The sequence below is a fragment of the Pleurodeles waltl genome, chromosome 8, assembly GCF_031143425.1.
Source record: "Pleurodeles waltl isolate 20211129_DDA chromosome 8, aPleWal1.hap1.20221129, whole genome shotgun sequence".
In the NCBI taxonomy this organism is placed as follows: Eukaryota; Metazoa; Chordata; class Amphibia; order Caudata; family Salamandridae; genus Pleurodeles; species Pleurodeles waltl.
The window spans coordinates 211,987,468-212,007,672 of NC_090447.1; the positions used below are offsets into that span (position 1 = coordinate 211,987,468).

The following is a 20,205-nucleotide window of genomic DNA, read 5'->3' on the forward strand; positions in this document are numbered from 1 at the left end:
GGGTTACATGACCATGTTTCTTATAAAAGTTATTTTATAGTGGTGCCCTTTATGGGCTGTTCTGAGCTTTATTGTCAAGATACTACAATATTCGCTGCACTCAATCTAGCCCCATTGTGGGCATTCCTTTTACAAAATATTTTTGCCCCTAACTCATTGCACAACCTGTCTTTCTGTTTAGGTCATGTCTGGGCCCCCACACTAGGTTGGGGGGGGGGGGGTGGGGAGGGCACAATAATGCTATAAAAATGATAAATAATGACTATTTTCATTTTTTGACGCAGATGAAGGAAAAAGGTCAATTGAAGTACTTTAGTTATATGCAGTGCCACTGGAATTGTGTGGCAGAGAGGACCACATTAGGAGGCAGTGTTGACCAATTTATGTGGCAAGAAAGTCCAGTTATGCATTTACAATGGCAATAGCTCTAACTCAAGCAAATGTGAGACCTGTTGCATTGCAAATGCTTGTTTTGACAAAGCTGTACAAGTTCAAATGTTTCAGAAAACGTTCTAAAGCAATGAGTGCATGAGGAAAAACACACTGCAACCCATTGTTTTTAGTACTGCTCAGAACACACTCGCAAGCAGTCGACTGAGTTTCAAGTTCATAATGTGGTTTATATATTTTTTTTATTTGATGCATTTTTTTCTGGCATTAGTTTTTTAGAAACTCCTTTGGGTGTTGCTTGTGATTCTAGGTTGCTGTTTCGGGAATGAGTGAGCCTGATATGTTTAAGTGCTTACTATGGTAGTTATTGGATTGTTATAAACCATCCAGACATGCCATTGTTGTTATGGCAAATCCCTTGCTTTTTCTCCTCTTCCTGTTAATTGAAAGTGTTCTCTGCAGCCCCTTTGAAGCCCCGGTGTATTGATTCGAACTGTGAAAGACGATAATGAGATTTGAGAACCACGCTAGCGTGCAAGAACCTGCTCACTAATAAATCTCATGCTGGGAAAATTAAACGAAGGGAATTATTTGCTTATGAATCCAATATTTCTCCCTCCACTCTGGCGGTGACAAAAAATGTCAGGAATATAAGGGCAAAATGTGTGCATGTCCAAAGAGCAGACAATGCTGCTGAGCTGATTTGGTTCAGCATGGCTCTTCTGTGCAGGATTGTGTCCGGCACACATTGTTTGAGTTATTAGCTTGGGAACATCTTTACCATACACCTAATTTGGTTTTAATTTGTCCTCCAATGCCACTATATTGCTAAATGTTTACCGTTCGTCGTGATGGAGCTGCTGTGGCTCATAGTATCTGTTAGTGTTGTTGAGTTTCTCTTGTGTTAGTGACCTTCTGCCAGGGGTGCTGTTAGAGCCCATATGACAATCTGTGGGGTTTCTGATTGAGTGATTAAACGACCCACACAGAAGTAAGCGCTTTAAGTGTATGTTGTGTGCACTACTGATGTCTTACTTTCTTTTTAGTCACTTCTGTGTAGTGTCCATAGAGAACGGTGGTATCTAAATTCCTTCTCGTCATCACTTGTAATCTAATCATGAGCTCATTTAAGGCTCTGCAAATGCTAAGGTGGGGGATAGTATGACCACTGCTCTCTGACCTTAGCCGCGCGCCCCCACATTTGAGGAAGCCACACATCTAGAGCTACTGTTCAGCTCTACAAAATGGGCAAACAATGAGGCGGAAATTATTCTTTTTTTAAATAATTCTCCGGTGTTGGCACAGCCTTGTCTTCCTTTTTTTGCATAGTTTGTCCACTATAGATCACGTGGCAATGTAACTTGTGTAAGGAACTGTCTTGCGGATTCCCTTACTGAACAATCCTTCTCAGTGGACAGTTTTTGACATCGCTAGTGATTGCCTATAGAACAATCTCACGACTTCTGTGAAGGCACCAATTTGAGTTTTGACCACGTGCTTGACATAGTGAAAACATTCTCTGGTGTCTGAATTGGTCTCCATTTTAGGTTTTATTTAACCTTTAAGTCATTGCCTTGTAAGTGCTGTCCTGAAACTGTATGCCACTTGTTTTCCCTGGGCATTGCTTCAGTCCCTGGGGGGGGAAAAAACCAAACCTATAAACCAGTGCCCTCCTGGTGAAGGCTTCCAGGATGCACTCATTAACTCTTTATAGTACAGAGAAACTAACGTTTGTATCTGTTATACATAACTATTGCTGGCTACTTCAATCTCCCTCTGCAATTCTCTCTTAAGCCCTCTTTATTTTCTTTCTTTCATATTGCTGTGTCCGTCCTTCCCCGTTGCATTCCCATCTGTGCTGTGCCCCAGCGGCTGCCATTAAGGAAGGGACGAATGGGTAAACCACTAAAAGAGATTAACTTGTGAAAAAAGGGGAAACCTAGTGAGCTGTGGTCCTGCTGCCCTGCTGTGGCCTACAAAGGACACCCAAGAGGTGTGACAGGAGCCCTAGGAAGACCAGTTTACTCATTGGTCCCACTGCCCTTGTTTCACATGAGGAGCGTTGGCAGACCCTTTCTTTCTCTTGGCCTCTGTGTCGACTGTCGGAGTACAGGTGACAAAAACCCGTCGCCTGGAGTGAAGCTTCCACCAAACAAGTAGTAGTATTTAATGATCCTCCTTTCCTTTATGTACCAATCAGATTTCACAGTACAAATCAAACCTGTTTAAATCTGACGTTATCCCCTCGCCATTTTGAAATTCTCCATTGGGTCATCTTCAGTATGCCAAAAAAACACTAAAGCAAGTTGCACTCATCAGTGTGGAGAAACCCATTTTCTTTCTTTGAATACCATATCTTTGGTTTGACCCCGAGTGGTGACTGACGACCCAGACTGATGCAATGCAGAGAATTCAACCCAAGTGCATTCTTTTACAAAGTGAAATACATTTGGCCAATTTATTCCAGAGACTAGGCTGGTCGCTGGAAGATCTTTGTCTCGATTATTTGGAAATTGGATGCAGTTGAGTATTGGTTGTTCCAGCAGGAAATAATTATTTGCACCTCTCTGGCATGTTGGGAGTTGTTAATTCCTAAATACTGCCCCCCACACCCCTAAAAAAATATATATATATAACACTGTTCATGTATGAAGCACAAGGTGTCTCTGCTAATAATCTCATGCAGACCGCATTCTAATTGGGCTGAAGCTGCAATTCGCACCCACTCGACTGTAAGTCTGAAGATAAGTGAAGCAAATTCCTAACAGAAGAGGAACTGAGACTGTGGTTAAAGAAACAGCGTCCCTGCATTTCAGACCGGCATAAAGGACCACCCTTTTCAGGGAGCACCTGATTGTCCGTCAGAATCAATCCCGCAAGCTCCTTTAGCCTCTGGGCCATCTCCCCTTCCCTCCACTAAAACTGTACACAATCTCAAATCATCACTTTCCCCATCAATCGCCCCGGCTCCTCTTCTCAGTTAGTGCATTCTACATCTCCTGGGTTACAGTTGTGCTACAGAAAGACTGGAAAGGATGCATGCGAAGCACGGGGATGGCTTCGCTGGTTGCAGCTCCATACCCAAGACAGTAGTGATTAACCGGCGCTTGACTGCTCATGCATCCTTGTGTACCTGCAGCATCCATGGACCGCAGTCGACGCTAGGGTTGATTGCATTAGACTGGCCGGACTTTGTTTTAGTGTTACTGTCTAGCCCTGCTGTATTTGTTGTGTGTCACTCTCGTGGCAGAGTTTGTTTATCGGTTTACTTTGTTACATTTAGAGAAGTGAGAGACCGTTCAGCAGGCCTTAGGATAAGCTCTGCTCGAGTACATGTGGTCCCTCTTTAGGTACCATATTAGCCCATGTACAGTTTGACAGGCCTCCGCCGTGGGAACAGCCCACATAAATCGAGATATGAAGAACGTCAATATAATATTCTGCGGAGATGCTTTAGTAAACGCTTAAATTCCTTTATTGAAGCCTGAAATAAGTCATGTTTTTAGGAGTGAATGTAAACATTTAAAGACTTGTAAACCCTTGCTGCTAACACCATTAGCAGTCCATTATCTGAACTGGAAAATTGCCTCGTCTCCTTGGAGTTCATTTTATTAGCTTCAAGCTTGTCTCCTTGAGGGCTGTAATGTGCAGCACAGATGGGTTCTCTCTCGAAACGTGAAATGATGCCTGGAATCACACTTCCAAAATTGCTGCGAAAATCTAATGTTCTTCAGCAGAGACAAGTTGGTCGTGTACATTAGAGGGGAGATTAGATTCAACAAAGAGCTTGGGGATGGGTTTTCAAGTGAAGTCGGCCACATCTAGAGAATAAGAGGGGTTCACCTTGCCCAGGGTGTTCGTTTCAGTTGTGCTGCCTGATTATGTTAAAAATCTCCCATGTATACAAAGTGCTGCAGTGCCCTGTTTTCAGGGCAAGACGGTCAATCAAATAAAATCACATGGAGAAGTGATACTTGTAGGTAGACTTCTGGTAGAACTACAGACTGTGATAATCACTGTGCCTAAAGCTATAACAATTGTATCTACAGGTATGGCTAGCCTGATTTCTTGATGTAATGGGTGTTTTTGTCTTGGAAATGTTATTTATTGCAGTTGAGATGGAAGAAAGACTTTTAGAGGGCATTTCGTATAAATCTAAGTTTGCCACTTGAATGGAAGGCATATTCTGGTCAGGAGTTTATCGTGAGGGGTGGTAGGAATGTTTAAAGCACATTTATTTACCTGCTTTTCAAAGCCCCGGTTTACCTGCTAGTTTCACCTGCGGGGTAGCACGTGGGTCAGTCACAAATGAAAAGATTGCGTTGGGAGCCGGTCCAGATAGTGCTTGCTGTTGCTTCCCCTCTGCATGATGAGGGGTTGTCAATTATTTTTTCAGGTTGCTTTGTCGCCATTGTAGAGTTAATTAACGAGGGACGCCATCTTTGATGAGCGTTTTTGGAATATTCTCAAAAGTCAGCAAAGCTGGAAGGATTTTAAGGCTTAAATTTGGACTGGCTATTTAATGTGTATTTCTGGATCTTACCTTACGAGAGAGAGTGTAGTGGGGAGTAAAACGTGCATCTTTTGTCAGATCTTTTTCTTGAAAAGGTTTTGTAATAGTGGACAGGGACGTGAACATCATGCGCCGGTGTGACATCTGTAAGGGCGAGTGCTTTGTGGTCTGTTATGTTTTTCAGATGCAAGTGGCGTCATCCCCACACCTGATAGTATTGCATATTGTAGAAAAGAGCACCTCCTACAGTGGCGCCCCTGTCTGTTTAAAAAAAAAAAAAAAAATTAACATGATTCTGCTGCCATTTTATCCTCTACTGATGGGGAGACTGTTTAACCATCTCGTACTGTGCCCATGCTCTGCCCCGCAAATATGGTAGCAGTGGTTCATTCTGATAGGCGTGTCTTGTTTAACTAAGCCACAGTATTATGGTGCAGGGAAAAAAGCACTAGCGGCACAAGGGTTTGATGGGAGCATCCACCCACTTAAGCTGAGTAAGCCTCATTAAGTAGCTATTTGGTTATTTGACCTTTTTGAAATTGCCATTGCTAAAAATGAAAGTCACATTATCAAATCAACAGTTTCATCTTTACTTCTTTAATATTCAACATAACATACAATCCCCTGAAGGCCCCGATCTTTTTTGTAATCAGCAATTTCTGTAAGCTACTCATCCGGAACATGCTGTTAAGAAGAATAAATGAGAAAATGAGAAAATTGCCATAACTGGTATGGTAGCTCACTCAATTGGTTATCCATGAGATATTTGGAGCAGGAAGGCTCCTTTGTTGAGACTTCCATACTATAGAGCTATGTAGGGGTAAAGATGTCTTAAAGTATTTAAGGTTCTTTCTATGCTTTAAACCATGGTGCATCTGTATGGTACTGATTGAAGATACCTGCTGCAGTATTGTTACTTGTGTGCATAAGTTATACATAAACATGACAACTTTGAAAAAATACAGATTCACAATTTTTTTTCATTTGCTTTTTGTATGCTGCCATATAATGGTTTAAAAAGGTAATCCGTAATGAGCAGGCACGCTAAGATTTGCGGAATCTGAAAGTGGCGTCAATTTCTATGGTAATAATGTAAAATAAATGACCCCAATTATGTTAATGAGATTAGAAGTGCAGAATCAATTCAGAAACTTCTTCCTAAACTCGAGTATTTAAATGGCAATTTTCTTATCATTCCATACAACAGTAACTTTTTTTTTTCATTTGCATACCTCTATAATTAGGGAATGATGTAACCTTCCAACACTTTTAAAGCAATAGTTAAATGTTGAAATCTTTCAGCAATAATCCGTGGTGCAAATGCATCATTTGCTACAAGCAGGTATACTAAAGAGCATATGCCCTAGAACAGAATTCTAAAAAAAAAAAAAAATTAACAATGTGTTCTGCCTATTTTACATTCTCCTAGACTATGCAGGGAACATATGTTCCAAGATATTTAAAGAGTACGCCTTCTCTGTTGACCTTGGGACCTACGGTGGTCATTAACAATCACTCAATCAATCATTGCATTTGTAGAACGCGCTACTTACCCTTGAGGGTCTCAAGGCACTTGAGGAGGGGGGGGGGGGGGAGAAAGCTGCTACTGCTCGAACAGCCAGGTCTTGAGGAGTCTCCTGAAGGTCAGTAGGTCCATGGTCTGACGTAGGTGGATGGGGAGGGTGTTCCAGGTCTTGGCAGCGAGGTAGGAGAATGATCTGCCGCCGGTTGTTGACCTGTAGATGCGTGGGATGGTGTTGAGGTCGGCGGAACGGAGCTGACGGTTCGGGGTGTAGAAGGTCATGGAGTATGATGGTCCGGCGTTGTGAAGTACTTTGTGGGCGTGGATTAGGAGTTTGAATGTGATCCTTTTGTTGACGGGGAGCCAGTGTAGGTCTCTCAGGTGGGCTGTGATGTGGCTGTGGCCGGGAATGTCGAGGATGAGGCGTGCAGAGGCGTTCTGTATCAGTTGCAGTGTTCTCTGGAGAGTGGCTGTGGTTCCAGTGTAGAGAGCGTTGCCGTAGTCTAGTCTACTGCTGACGAGGGCCTGGGTGACCGTCCTTCTGGTTTCGGTAGGTATCCACCTGTAGATTATGCGGGAGGGTGTTGAAGCAGAAGGACAAGACAGAAAAGATGAGGATTTATTTTTCTACAAAAAGATTTAATATTGATTGTGCTGAAACTGAATATTTGGGTTCCAATGTTAAAGTTTCAGTGGAGCAGCCCTTCATAAGGAAGTGTTTTGCAACGCACAAGCATTAATAAAGGGTGCCTGGGCGTAGCTTAAATCTAACACCCCACATCATTTTTGGGTATCAATTACCATTTGTTTGTGTATCCAGTTTGACTTCCTTTCAGCCCCATTTAGTTTAATTACCTTGCTTATTTGTTTTTTATTCCTTTTCTCCTCTGCTTTCTAGTAAGAGTGGGAAAGGTAATACGAAGAACCAGAAACTTATATTATATCTTGATGTTGCTTTTTATGTTGGCCTTAAAAATACTGTAAATTAATGTGTGTGCCACGAGTGGTGGAGTATCAATTTGTTGGGCATTGATCCTTGACTCATTAAACATTGCACTGCAGTGAGTTTTACGGCCCCCTTGATTGCAATGTGTTCACTTAAGTTCCCACTTTTCTGGCTTGAACAGTCAATAATAGACACTGAGCGAGGTAAGCCCTTATTTATGGAAGCTACATGTAACGTCTAAGTCTAGTGTTGAACCCTAGCAGATCTGACCCGATTTTTCATTCTCCTGAGTTTGACAAACTGAATACAACTGAGATAGGTGATGGTTCTAGCTAGTGTTCTATTGAATTTTACCATGCACATTAAACCTTATTTGCCTAAAACCTATGTAGTTTGCAAATTCTACTTCTCCATCCACCACAGAAAAGAAAACATGACCCAACCACACTCCCACCCCTGTACAGAATACACATGAAACCCAACGGTCAAAATATGAATGTGTGCCCTATTTAGATATTGGATTTGGTGTTGATCATTCATGCCTTGTGATTCAAATTAGTTTTTTACTTGATTGCTTGTACAACTAGCAAAGAAGAGTACAGCAATTGAATACACGTTTCATAAAATATTGGGAATATATTGTTTTTCAGTAAGGGCTTTCTAATTAAGATATCTTTTGAAGTTTCACCAATGAATACTCATTCTGAAGTTAGTAACTTTTCTACTTTTATCCTGATTACTAATGAAGATTGCATTAATCTGAATAGTACTAGCAAACGTTCAGGTTATTCAGATGACCCAGTACCATGTTTCCTATGGAAAATAAGGTGCCAGGTGGCACCTAACCCTAAGGCGACCCAAATCAAACAAACACATTGATGGACGGAATGCGGACCAATCATTCACCCCCGGGTCGCAGATCTGGGTTTAATCCATCAGTTATTTTTCTCATCACGCCACCCCAGTTCGGACCCAGCCATATGCAAATCAGTCTTGACCTTGTTTCCATAGGAACAGTCCAGCTTGAACTGCAAGGCCAGGCCCTGCCCAGAACTGGAAACAAACATCCTGGGACCGGTTCCAGGGTATCACCCTTTACCGGCCAGGCTACCTTAAATCCAGTGGCATAGTGAGCCCGGGACCCACATCTGGACATACTCGGCACACTTGGGGCGACAAAAGCATACAAACATAAATGATGGACGGAATGCGGAACCAATCAAACATTCACCCCCCAGTCACAGGTCTGGGTTTAATCCATCAATTCTTAAATCATAAACTTAAATCCTAAACTTAAATCTTAAACTTATCCTGATCAACGGCCATTTTTGCTGAATGCTTTAAAATGACTTTTTGCACCTTTTTATAAAAAATAAAAAAAAGTGTTTGGAGTCAGCAGATCCTTCAAACTTAAGGCCATCGTGTAATACCTTTCATCTCTAAGACAATTGAAAATACAGTTTAGTCATTTCACTTTCACTGTTGTTCTAGCATGGAATTTGGCCTTGGTACTATATGTATAAATGTGTGAATGTCTGTTTATTCTTAACTCTTGTTCAAAATAAGGTCATCAGGCCACAATTCTCGTTAGTGGCAAAGTACTTACATGCACACATTTGGTGCAGTGATTACATTGTTATAAAAACCAATATTTCACAGGGTACTGTAAAATATAAACAGTATTGCACATACCCTGTGGAATATTTGTCCCATCATAATGACCTCACACAACTACTCTACACTGTACATTACTACTAGGATCATGGGGCACGGAGGACCAAATTATGCAGCAAAGGTATTGAAATTATGCAGCAAAAAAGGTAAACTGTGGCACATTCTCTGGTTGTATTTTTATCTGGTTGAGCTAGAAACATTCCATAGTTATACATAAGCCCTGTAGACCCACAGAACCACAAAAATCAATTGGTGCACACTATTGTCTTAATTTAGCAACCGGTGGGCCCTAAAAGGTAAACCTAAACATTATAATTCCAATCAGTTCCCATTGCTAACTGCACTTTAACAAAAACGACTAGCTACCTGCAAATAAATGTAATATAATAAACATGTAATATAAAAAGTAGAAAAATGAGGAGCATGTACTGCGGACCTAATTTGTCATCTTGGGATTCTGTTGACCTTTACGGTCTTCTGCTGCATGTGTTATCACGTCACCAGAAGCCCTAGATGCACCATTGAACCATTATACACGTTACCAGTTATGTGCACATCTGAAACCTTTCGCGTGTCCATCATAAACAGGACGGATGTATTAATCGGAAACAATTTATAGTTGTCCCGTAATATTTCCTCCAGGATAATTAGACTTGTGCTATTTTTTGCGCTAATTTTTACTGTTAATTGCTCAAACACCGTGGGTGGTTTGGGGGATGGGACGGACGTGGAATATATACTCATCCTCTCGGTCCTCGTCTGAAAGTTGAAGTCGGCGTAAGGCAGTTATTTCCCCCTCTGCTGGCCAATTCCAATGCCGTAGAAAGCTTACAAAGCATTTTCTCCTCGTGCACCGGTGGGTTCAGTGATCCGTGTGCCGGACCCGTGAAGGGAACCGACATTTCCTCTTGCCCTGCAGATGGAATGTGCTTATGACCGCAGCAAGGTCGCCTGAGCAGCTTCCGGTTCAATTGATCAGGCCAAGCCTGGGGTGCGATAGAGCCGCACCCTCTTTGTGCTTGGATCTGAACATTTCATATCAGTTCTCCGACATTACGGTTGAGGTTTTGTGAAATTGACTTTACTTTTGGGACCGTTTAAAGCACGTCTCGAAGATTGATAATAAACAAAGTGATGAGCATTTGGCCTTTTGACTTTTGCTTTGTTGAAACGCCATATACGTGATATTTTTTTTATCACCTACTTCCTGTATGAGGTCTACATACACAGAATTACTTTCCAGGTCGTGAAAATGCTTTATTTGGTCAAATACACATTTTCTGTGGTTACAGTCAGTATCTGAAGGCATGCTATTTTTAGTCCATTATATCATCTGGCTGACGTACGGACCACAAAGTCTGGCATGTGGCATTGATGTAATGCCTTTATTTTACTGCTTGATTTTTGTAAAGGTATAATTAGAAGTCCAGCTTGAAAGTTGAGCTGCTCATCCACACTGGCCGTTCTTGCTCGCCACGTCATCTCGTGATAGAATTTTCCACCATCAGGCAAACAGATGCAGATTTTCTCTTCCTCAGTCTCTTGTCCTCTGTGTTGATTTATCTTTTTTTATTTTTCATATTCTGATGCAAAATTATTTGCTTTACTTTAAACAATTGAAGTAGCTATGAATACAGGTCAGCCTTATTATGAGTAGATGGGTAAAATTAGAGAATGTTTGATCACGTTACCTTGGTGCTACTCGTGTGCATCCTGCATTATTAATGCAGAGAACCATTACAAAAGTTTCTGTGCAGAGCTACGGTTCCAAACTATGTTGAGGACACAGAGTGCATGTAGTTTGGCATCTATCCCTTGTGGCAAACCGCTATACATGTTACTTATTTATTGGTAAACTTTGTATATCGCTGCACGATTCCTTTTGATGTCCTCCTGACACATGCAGGATGAAAGAACAAACTGACTGTGCGAAATGGAACTGTGGGCTTCAAGCAGAATGCATTGATTTGTTTGCCCTAGTTCAGCTTTTCTTAATTTATGTTTAAGGCTTCAAATTGAGAATTAAACAGGTTATCTAATATCGATAATCATCTTATGGGGACTTCTTGTAAGTGACCTTGGGCATCTAAACGTGCTTGCTGACTACTTGTCCTAAAGATTTGAGACATTCTGCATTTCCTGTTTTGCTGAGTCTTCCTTTGAAGTATTGCTGTACAACTGGCTTCTTCTTTCAGCCACATAGGGTTCAAAACGTCTAACAGCTGTCTCTGAGATCTTGATAGACCAACTGGAGATCCTGCAGCCATCTTCTCTAGTAGCTTCATTCCATGCATCAGTGTCTATGCAGTATTGTGTATCCCCGTGAATTAACCTATCAGGGTAATAACATTCATTCTGTTTTCAGGCATTTCCCATGCATTGTCTTGATTATTAGTCATTTTAAGTTACTTTTTTGTAGTTTGTCTCCTCTATGCAGTGTACCCTTTATGATATTTACATGTAAGGTGCATGCCGCTGTATGTGCTACACTGCTAAGTGCCTTAAGATAATCATATGAATATTTAGCTGTATTTTTGACTTTTTAAGTGTCAGAAAACCTGGGAAATCAAACCTTTTAAAGGACCATGCTTTGAATGTTTTGTGTTGACAACATGTAGTCCTGTGATCTAGTATTTGAGCATGCATGAAGTAGTCAGATCATGCAGAGATTTAATTTCATCTGCACCACATCTCATCTGCTAAGTAATGCAATCGGGAGACCCTTTGGGGGAAGGCAGTGGTCTATTTTCAAATTCTTCCTTTTCCTCTTTAAGGTGACTGGTAATGACTGCATTTATAACTATTCACAATTGTATGAGCCCCCCGCTCCTTAATAATCAGAAATAGTCACTGCTCTGAACAGCTTATGCTCCAGTAGTACTCTTGATTCCCTTGTGTTCTTTCTGTAGAGCACACCATTGCAGCCATACAGATTTCTCATTCTCAGTGATCTATTGTCTTGTTTGACTATCCCGGCTCATTACTCCATTTCATCTACCATGAACCCCACCTTACCCACCTGATTACCTCCCCACCCATCAGGATCACTGACTTAGCTGATCGACAGTAAACTTCCCAACATCATTCACCTACCTTGGACTCATCGCATTCTTATCTTTGCAAATCAGCCCACTTCCAGATAACATACTACTCTCTTAAAGCCGGAGGCCAAAGCCTTTTCTCTCAATTTCCAGGCCTCTATAACATTAAATACATGGTTTGGTCCGACTCAGTGAGGGCTCTGCATGTCCCCAGAGCAACTACCTACACCCCAGTCTCAAGCAGAACTGTTGTCCCATTACGTCCCACTGATGATGAACAGATCTGCTAGAGTTCTTCATCATTGCTTTTAAAGTAGTTGGCACCCCAATCAGAAATGTGAGTGAATCATTGCTCATACGTTATGTTCTGTTTGGGTTGCTTATTTTGTATTCTTCAGGAATTCGATAACCTTATACCTTAACAAGATTATTTACATATTAGAAATTAATTTAAATGCCTGCGTTCATTATTAAAAATTTTCTTTTTCTACGTGTTGTAGATGCTTCAGATTGTGGCACTAAGTAAAGCTATCTATTAGTTAAATGCCTATAGATCCTAGTTTCCACTGCTTAGGTTCTTGAAAAAGGAAGAGTTTCTCTCTTCTAACAAGTAGTCCTATTTAAAAAGGGATGCCTTCAGGCCTAAGAGCTTTGTCTCCCTCTATTTTAAGGCACTGAATAGTTTGATCGTAATGTTTTTTGTCAGTCTTAGTTATATTTTTTGCTCTTTATATGGCCTTGGTGTGTCCAAGAATGAGTGGGCGCTGTGAAACGTGGGTTAGAGTAGTGTAGCCTAGGTAATAATAAAATAACGTGTTTTGCTGATCTAGCGATATTTTTAGCCATAGACTTCTTCTAGAAGGTGGGGGAGGGGGAGATGCTCGCCTAAACCTGTTCTTTCAGCGGCGCCACATTCTCTGGGCAGAAAAACATTGTGTTAGAACATTCAGGGCACCTCATACAAAGGCACATATGAATGATACAATTACGTTTGAAGATTTTGAGAATAAATAAGAAGACTGATTTTGCATGCCGTTCTTAATTTATCTTTGCTGAAGGGTTTTGCTATTAAACCTGTTCACTTAGAACATGCCTGCAGAGAAAGATGCCATTGGTACATCATTGTGAGGAGTTTTTTGACCGGGATTAAAATCTATGAAATCAGTCTAGGATTAACCAGAGTACTTACTTTTAGTTAATTAGTGGTTAGTTATTTTTTCGTGTGTGATCTTTCCATTTCAGCAACCTTTTGTATAATTTGCCATCCAGTGCTCATTTATAAATGTTTATTAGCAAAGGAAGGTTCTGGTACCTTCATACAGTTATGATCTGCAGCGTTCTTTCATGCGTTTGGATTAAGTGACCAGGAAGGATGTTTGGTGAATTAAGGAGTATCTCGAATTTTCCTTTAAACGATTTCAGCAGAACTATTCTAAAACTGCTGATCCGTTCTCCTTCCTCCATCTTCTGATATATGTTGTGCATTAAGATGCAGGGAATGGGTTTTGGCAGCACACAGAGTTGCCATTAACGTGAATGAAACCAATCCATCATTCTGGATAATGAACGCCTGAGTGATGCATTGAGCTCTCTTTACAGATCTACTTATTTTAGATTGAGCCAGCACCGAAGGTCTGAATTGAGACCGATGCCCGTTGCCCACCCTGACATTAGAAGAATCCATGTTTTTAATAAGCAAGGGAAAGGCAAACTGGAAATGCTGCATTGTGATCTTGTTCGCAGTGGTGTTCAGGATCTGCAGCGTCGTCGTGAAGGAGGAAACTCCACCCACGCACCACTTGGAAGGAAGATAAATGGTTTGCCTCCTCTAGAGGCCAATCAAAAAATCTAAACCTATGTAATGTCTTGGAAGAGCTGGCATAAAGGTGTATTTAATGCATGCATTACGGTAATGTGAAGTTGCTATAATGTAGCACATTACATGTATACGCACTGGATATATAGAGATCTGCAGAATGTACAGCGTGATTGCAAGAGAGGAATATTACAGCTTCCATTCTAATCTTCCTTCAGAGCTAATTAATGAAATATTAAATAAAATGAGGGTTTAGCACTTGGGAACCCATGCGGCACACTGCTCAAATTACTTCAACTAAGTTAATCGGAGCTACTCTAACCTTCCACTCAGCCATGTAAATTTCACTTGTCCCGCCCTCCCACTTGTCGCACAGCTGATGGCTCGTTTGACACCTCTAATTTGCATTTCCGCTAAAAAAATTCAGGCAGCGTGTTTGGCAATTGGAATTTAATGAATCATTGCCACCCATCCGGTGTGTGCCGGATCCGTTTTTTCTTGTGTTTAGTAAACGTAAGATGTAAAATGTGGGCGTTTCAGAATATGTCTAATCAAACCTGCTTTGTTTTTTAAATCGCAATGTGAATTTTGGTTTGTAAACATTGTGAAATCGGTTCCATAGAATATGGCCGCAGATATCTACCTTTTAACCATCCCATCTCCTCTTTCCAATACCTACTCTTGAGTCCCGGCCTGCACTTTGTTTCCGTTGGTTACTCTGTATAGCTGGAATATCACCTTCTCATCGCCCTTTGGTGTTTGCCCAGACCATTACTTTATTTATTATTTATTACTGACCTGATTTTCTTTGTTAATGAGTCTAGTGAAAAACATCTTCCAGTGGTCGTCCAGTGAGCTGAGACCTGTAGTTGTGCAGTACTTGGGGGACAAGGACGTTTTCCACTGTAGTATACTTGCCTTTTGTGCTGTCTGCTTTTAGAATCTTGCATTTTTCATTTACTTCCTTTCTCTTTCATCAATTGAATGCCTGAATAGGCTCAGTGAATGGCTGTCCTGGTTCAGCACATCATTCCTCTTTTTATAAATAAAACTGCATCTCTGGCTACATAATGGCATCACATCAGGTGGTGGGAAAGATGAATACTCCAAGGTCATCTGCTATTAAAAAAAAAAAATACTGCATCTTCTGCTTATGATAACCTGTCAAGGGAGCCTCTCTTGTAGTTCTCGGGATGTATTTGCCCTCAACGCATGATTTTGTACTGAACTCCATTGATCCTTCATTTCCATCTTAAAGACCTCTCTTTTAGCTTCTCTAAATAATGTCCAAATCTTGACCAATTTTGTTAGCTTCCTTTGTAATTCAGAAAAGGCACTGGTTATGCGTGTAACCCTCAAATTGCTATTTCCCACATATAGTGATCTGTTTTTATTCGTAAATGCTGTGTTGGGTTTTCAACTCCTACTACTGTGTAAAGTTTTATTGAAGTGTAGAAACTGCAGACCAACTCCCATACTATTTCACAACAGGCAATCTTCATGTTCATTTATAAGCACACTCTCGGGGTAAGTAAATCATTGCTTTACGGTTGTGGTAAATACATTCCTGAAATTTCGAAATTAGCTAATTGTCGGCTACCTACATTTTTGCAAGTACATTTTCACTTTTTCCAAGGTTAACTGAATGAAAAGGCGTTATTAAAATTGGTCTTCCTATGAAGACCAACCAATGCCATTTTTATAAGTAACTGATTCTTTTGGCAAGTTAGAAATTAATAGATTTTGGCTGATTTATCTTTTTGTTAGAATAATCAATCTACCCTTCAGCGTTTCATAATGTGATTTTGAAACCTTTTGTTTCTAGATCCTGGAACATGCAAGGACGAGCCCCACAGGGCTGCTTCAGGTGTGGTTCGGGTGCTGCTCTTCATTTCTAAGAGATGCCACACCCGTGAGGCGGCACCAAGTCTTTGCATTTGTATAGCATAGTTCTAGAACTCATAGTGTGCACTTTTATTTCCCTAGTCTAAATAGATTGTGTAAGCTTGGAAGCATGCATGGGCTCCCAGGAGAGCCTTGAGCCATCCACACAGATAATGTGCATAGTGCAGCCTTTTTACAACCCTGTTGTACATATGTGTTTGCTCTTGATTACATAGATTCACCACAGGTGACAGTTGCAAACAACTCTGCTTCCAACTTCCGGGCTGCTGTCTGCAGTATAAAATTTCAAAATAAATAATCCTTCTTCTATTAAGAAGGATGCGAGCGAGGTAGCGCTTAAACATTTCAGGCAAAGGCAAATTGCAGGATAAATATTCACCATAGAGCAGTTCCAATGTCCAGCTTATTGGGCACTTTTACATCGATTTCTTGCTGCTGTTTAGTGCCAGATTTTGCTTTCACAGCACCTTTTTCATCGCCTGACCACCCTTGAGCACATCAATGTAAAATGTGACAGCTGTGGCAGGATTGTCCCGCACATCCAGCCTGTCTCTTCAGGAGACTGCTTTGGGACGGGGCGCTTTGAACCTCCACAGTGCCACATGCTTTGTCTACCTCATTAATAGCTAAAAAAAAAATGCCCCCTGCTATACCAAACCTGCAATTGACTCTCAATTCCTTTTACTTGTTCTTGGTGGCACTACCCTGCATCTCCTTTGGATGCCCATGCCGAGAAAGCATTTTGCCAAGACTACAAGTTAAAAATATATTTAATGTCAGGCTCGTATATATTTTCATTTCGTGTAACTCCTTTAACTAATTGAGGAACCAAGTCCTATAGCTTCTAGTATACTTTGCAATGGGTAAGGAGCATATTTACCCATATGACCAGTAAGTGAGTTCATCCTCCTTTGATAGAACATTTCTCTCAGCATCCATACTTGGCCATCAGTCATGCGCATCTCAGAGTGCCAGGTTAAGAATGCACTATGCTGCTGTTCTAATGGTAGACCGCACTGCACACATACTGAAAACCTAAAATAAAGAGAACGTTTCCCTTGCACGACACTACTTAGGAGGTAAGGTCACACTTTACCGTAAAAGTATTTAATATTCGTTTTCCCAGCAGACTGGATTTTAAGATTTTATGACCTGCCCTAGTGCTCTGTTTCACTTACGATCCCTGGCCATGCGGGCCGTCGCAATTTAATAGAATCATTTGACAGTAATGTTTAACTGGAGAGGTCTGAAATGAAAGATGAAGTCTTGCTAGATCTGCCCTATCTTTTATGTGTTTCGGTGATGAAATTACACTGCACACCTGTCAAATCACGTTTTCACGGGTGCCACTTTTCCCCTTACAACCAATGCAGTGTACCTGGGCGCCTTCAAATGGTTTATCTAGTGTTTTCAAGTGTATTAAAGAGACCGGATAAAGTAAATTGATGAGCTTAATAAAAAGTGGGTTAAGAACAAGGGGATTATTCTGTTTCTTTGTCCATGTTAATTGAGGAGTACATCTTTGTTGTACACTTTACAAATTGTGGAGCCCTTGTTTGCCTTTTAGTGTATAAAATTCTATCTCATTGGGTGAGTGAGGTGAATATGGCGCTGCCCTGGTCACGTGATCCCTGGGGTAGGGAGTGATGCAGCAGGCAAGCTGTGAGATTGAAGTTGATGAGCTTTGAGGAGCACAATGGATATTCCATGCTTCCGCAACAAGAGGGCTTGAGCGGTCCTTGGAGCGCAGAACGGGTCTCATGACCGGGAGATGCAAAATACAATGCCGGACCTTGATCATTATTTGTAGAATAATCCTTCTGAGATATGTGAGATCGAAAATCTTTATGACCAAAATGTTAATTTCACATTCCAGTAAGTTTTGTGACTGTGCACTTTAAAGAAAGTGAATATGACTCTCCAGTGCTGTTTGTCATGTGCCATTTCTCCCAAGATACCACGCGACAACTGTGGCATTCATTTTCCCACTGTTGGCTTACATTGAACAATCAGCAGACTATCGAGCTTCATATTATTTTAAATGTGTACGTGAGAGTTTAGAAATGTAGAGGGAATACGCATTGTGAGAGTCCTAGTTCCGTACAACCCAAGGCATATCTTCGGCTTGCTTGGAATACTGTGATCTCTAGTAATATTTACTTTTAGCCCATCTACTCAAGTGCTTGCAACTACTGTCCTCTCCCTCTGCTTACCTCCTGTGCTGTCAATGTAGTGTGCTAACGTTGCCTTTGTTAGCCCTTTATACCTAAAATATTTGGCTTTGCCAGTACTTGCTGTTTTAGGTGCTTTCCAGGTGGCATGGACTAGACAGAGACCAGGAAGCGGGTTTTCTTGACTAAAACAAATCATCTAGTTCTATGCTAATCTCTTTATCTACCTGTGCCTTGACTTGCACAGTGGCGCTGTCTAGTATTGACCCATATACTAACTTGTGTTTTCCTCACTCCCTCCTCGTCTCCTCACTCCGACCTCATATTGTGGTTACTATTTTATTGTTTTCAATAAAGACCTAAAGCAATAACTGCCAGAATTGCACATAATAGGGAACAAATGACGAGTAAGTGAATGCACATAGTAAATAGGTTAAAAATGGCAAGCAAGTACAGTGCAAAACCTAATCAGACCACCATGAGCCCACTACAGCTAATAACTAGCAAACAACTAACTCTCCCACCAACAGTTACCCCCTGCCAAGCTGTCATATGTAGCATGACACAAACACCAGCATCATTTTCCAGTAGTTCCAAATCCCTCCTAAGACCACCTAGGCAAGCTCAGCATTTATCACCCTCTAGATCTTCCTAAGAAATCATGGAGCTATTTGGTGTATCCGTCTCATCGTCTAGGAACAGGCAATCCACAAGGTGATCCCATGCTCTTGCCCTTTGTCATTCCTAGCCCTCTCTTCAGCTCCCGAAACAACACAGCACTCTCCAGACTTGCCCATTTAATCAGTTATTCTGGTCATTTAATCACTTGAGGCCCTCATGCAGGCTTCCAATGCATTGTCAATTCTCTTTTAGCCAGAATCAATGATGGTCGATAAATCTAGTAGTTTTCCACTTTGGGGCGAGGGCATCCCCAAGGATGCAGGCCATGGCTGTACAAGGTATGTACAAGGGATCTGTTGTTAAGTTATTTCATAAACACAGTTTATTACCACCTCTGAGAACCCCGCTAAGTATGGGCAGGACCATATCATATGGTAAATTTCTTCTCCCAACTCCCCACATCTTGGACATTTCACAGCAGCAGTCCTATAGTATAATACCTATCGATCTTGCCAGGTGTAAGGTAAGCTCTGTGCAGAAAGTAAAAATGAATTAATTTGAACCTCTCGTTATAAGAGACAGCCAGGTATATGTGCTAAGACCTTCTCTCAGGCCATATCAGTAATCTGAAGCTCAAGATCCATCTCCCATTTTGCTTTCAGATCATTGAGGGAAGTAACAACGCCAGCATGAATTGTACGATGTAGGCATGTGACTACTTTTACATGAACCCATTGTTGTACAGAGCAACTGACACACATGGTTTGTTACCGGCTCAGCGCCTCCATGCCCCCAATGATTTCTAACCATGGCGACTGCTGCTCTGTGCAACAGGAATCGGCCTCCTGGTATACAGAGTTCTTCAGCAAATTCTTCAAATGTAAGCTATACTCTGTCCTGGTACAAATCCCCTGCACAATTAACCCCATAGTCTGCCCCTCCTTCTGTCACCTCCACCCCTCCAACACTCCTACCCAAGCCACTGTCTTCAACCACTTTAGGGGCTGATCAGGTGAATGGGGCACCTGGGCACAGGTCCGCTGAAAACATCGCCATCATTACTGTGCCACTAGGAGCTCCTGAGACCACAAGTAAACGCCACCGGGGAACCACGAGTACCCGCAGTAAATCCCGCAAGTGAAGGGGTGAGCCAAAGACACCCTCCTCTGGTTTCATCCTGCAGTAAATCCACTGGTTTAACCATTGCAGTTGGGCCGCCAAAAATAAGACTCTAGGTCAGGTGCAGCCATCCCATCCTCCACCACAGGGTGGTAAAATTCTGTTAGCACCACCCTATGACTACTTGTCCACAGATCAGTTCCATAAGTCTAGATTCCAGGTCCTGGAACAGCCAATGAGGCCCCAGCGGTTGCAGTGTGCCAAAGTGAAGCAATCTCGAGAGCACCACCACCTTAATCCATGGCTATTCTGCCCGCCACGAGTAATGGCAATGTCTTCCAAAAGATTGTACTAGTTTGAAGTGCTGAAGTGGCTCCCCCAACATTACCATCAAGTAGCTCTTGCTGATTATGGTATATTTTCACACCTAAATATTTGAGATGGGTAGGGCTCCTGGCGAGACCGCACAGATTCACAGGAGGAGTGT

At 41.6% G+C, this 20,205-nt stretch overlaps 1 protein-coding gene across 4 annotated transcripts in view; it reads left to right on the top strand.

The window, feature by feature from the left end:
- The window catches only part of APP (amyloid beta precursor protein), a 403,467-nt gene that overhangs the window by 67,561 nt on the left and 315,701 nt on the right, over window positions 1–20,205 (top strand). The window lies entirely within an intron of this gene.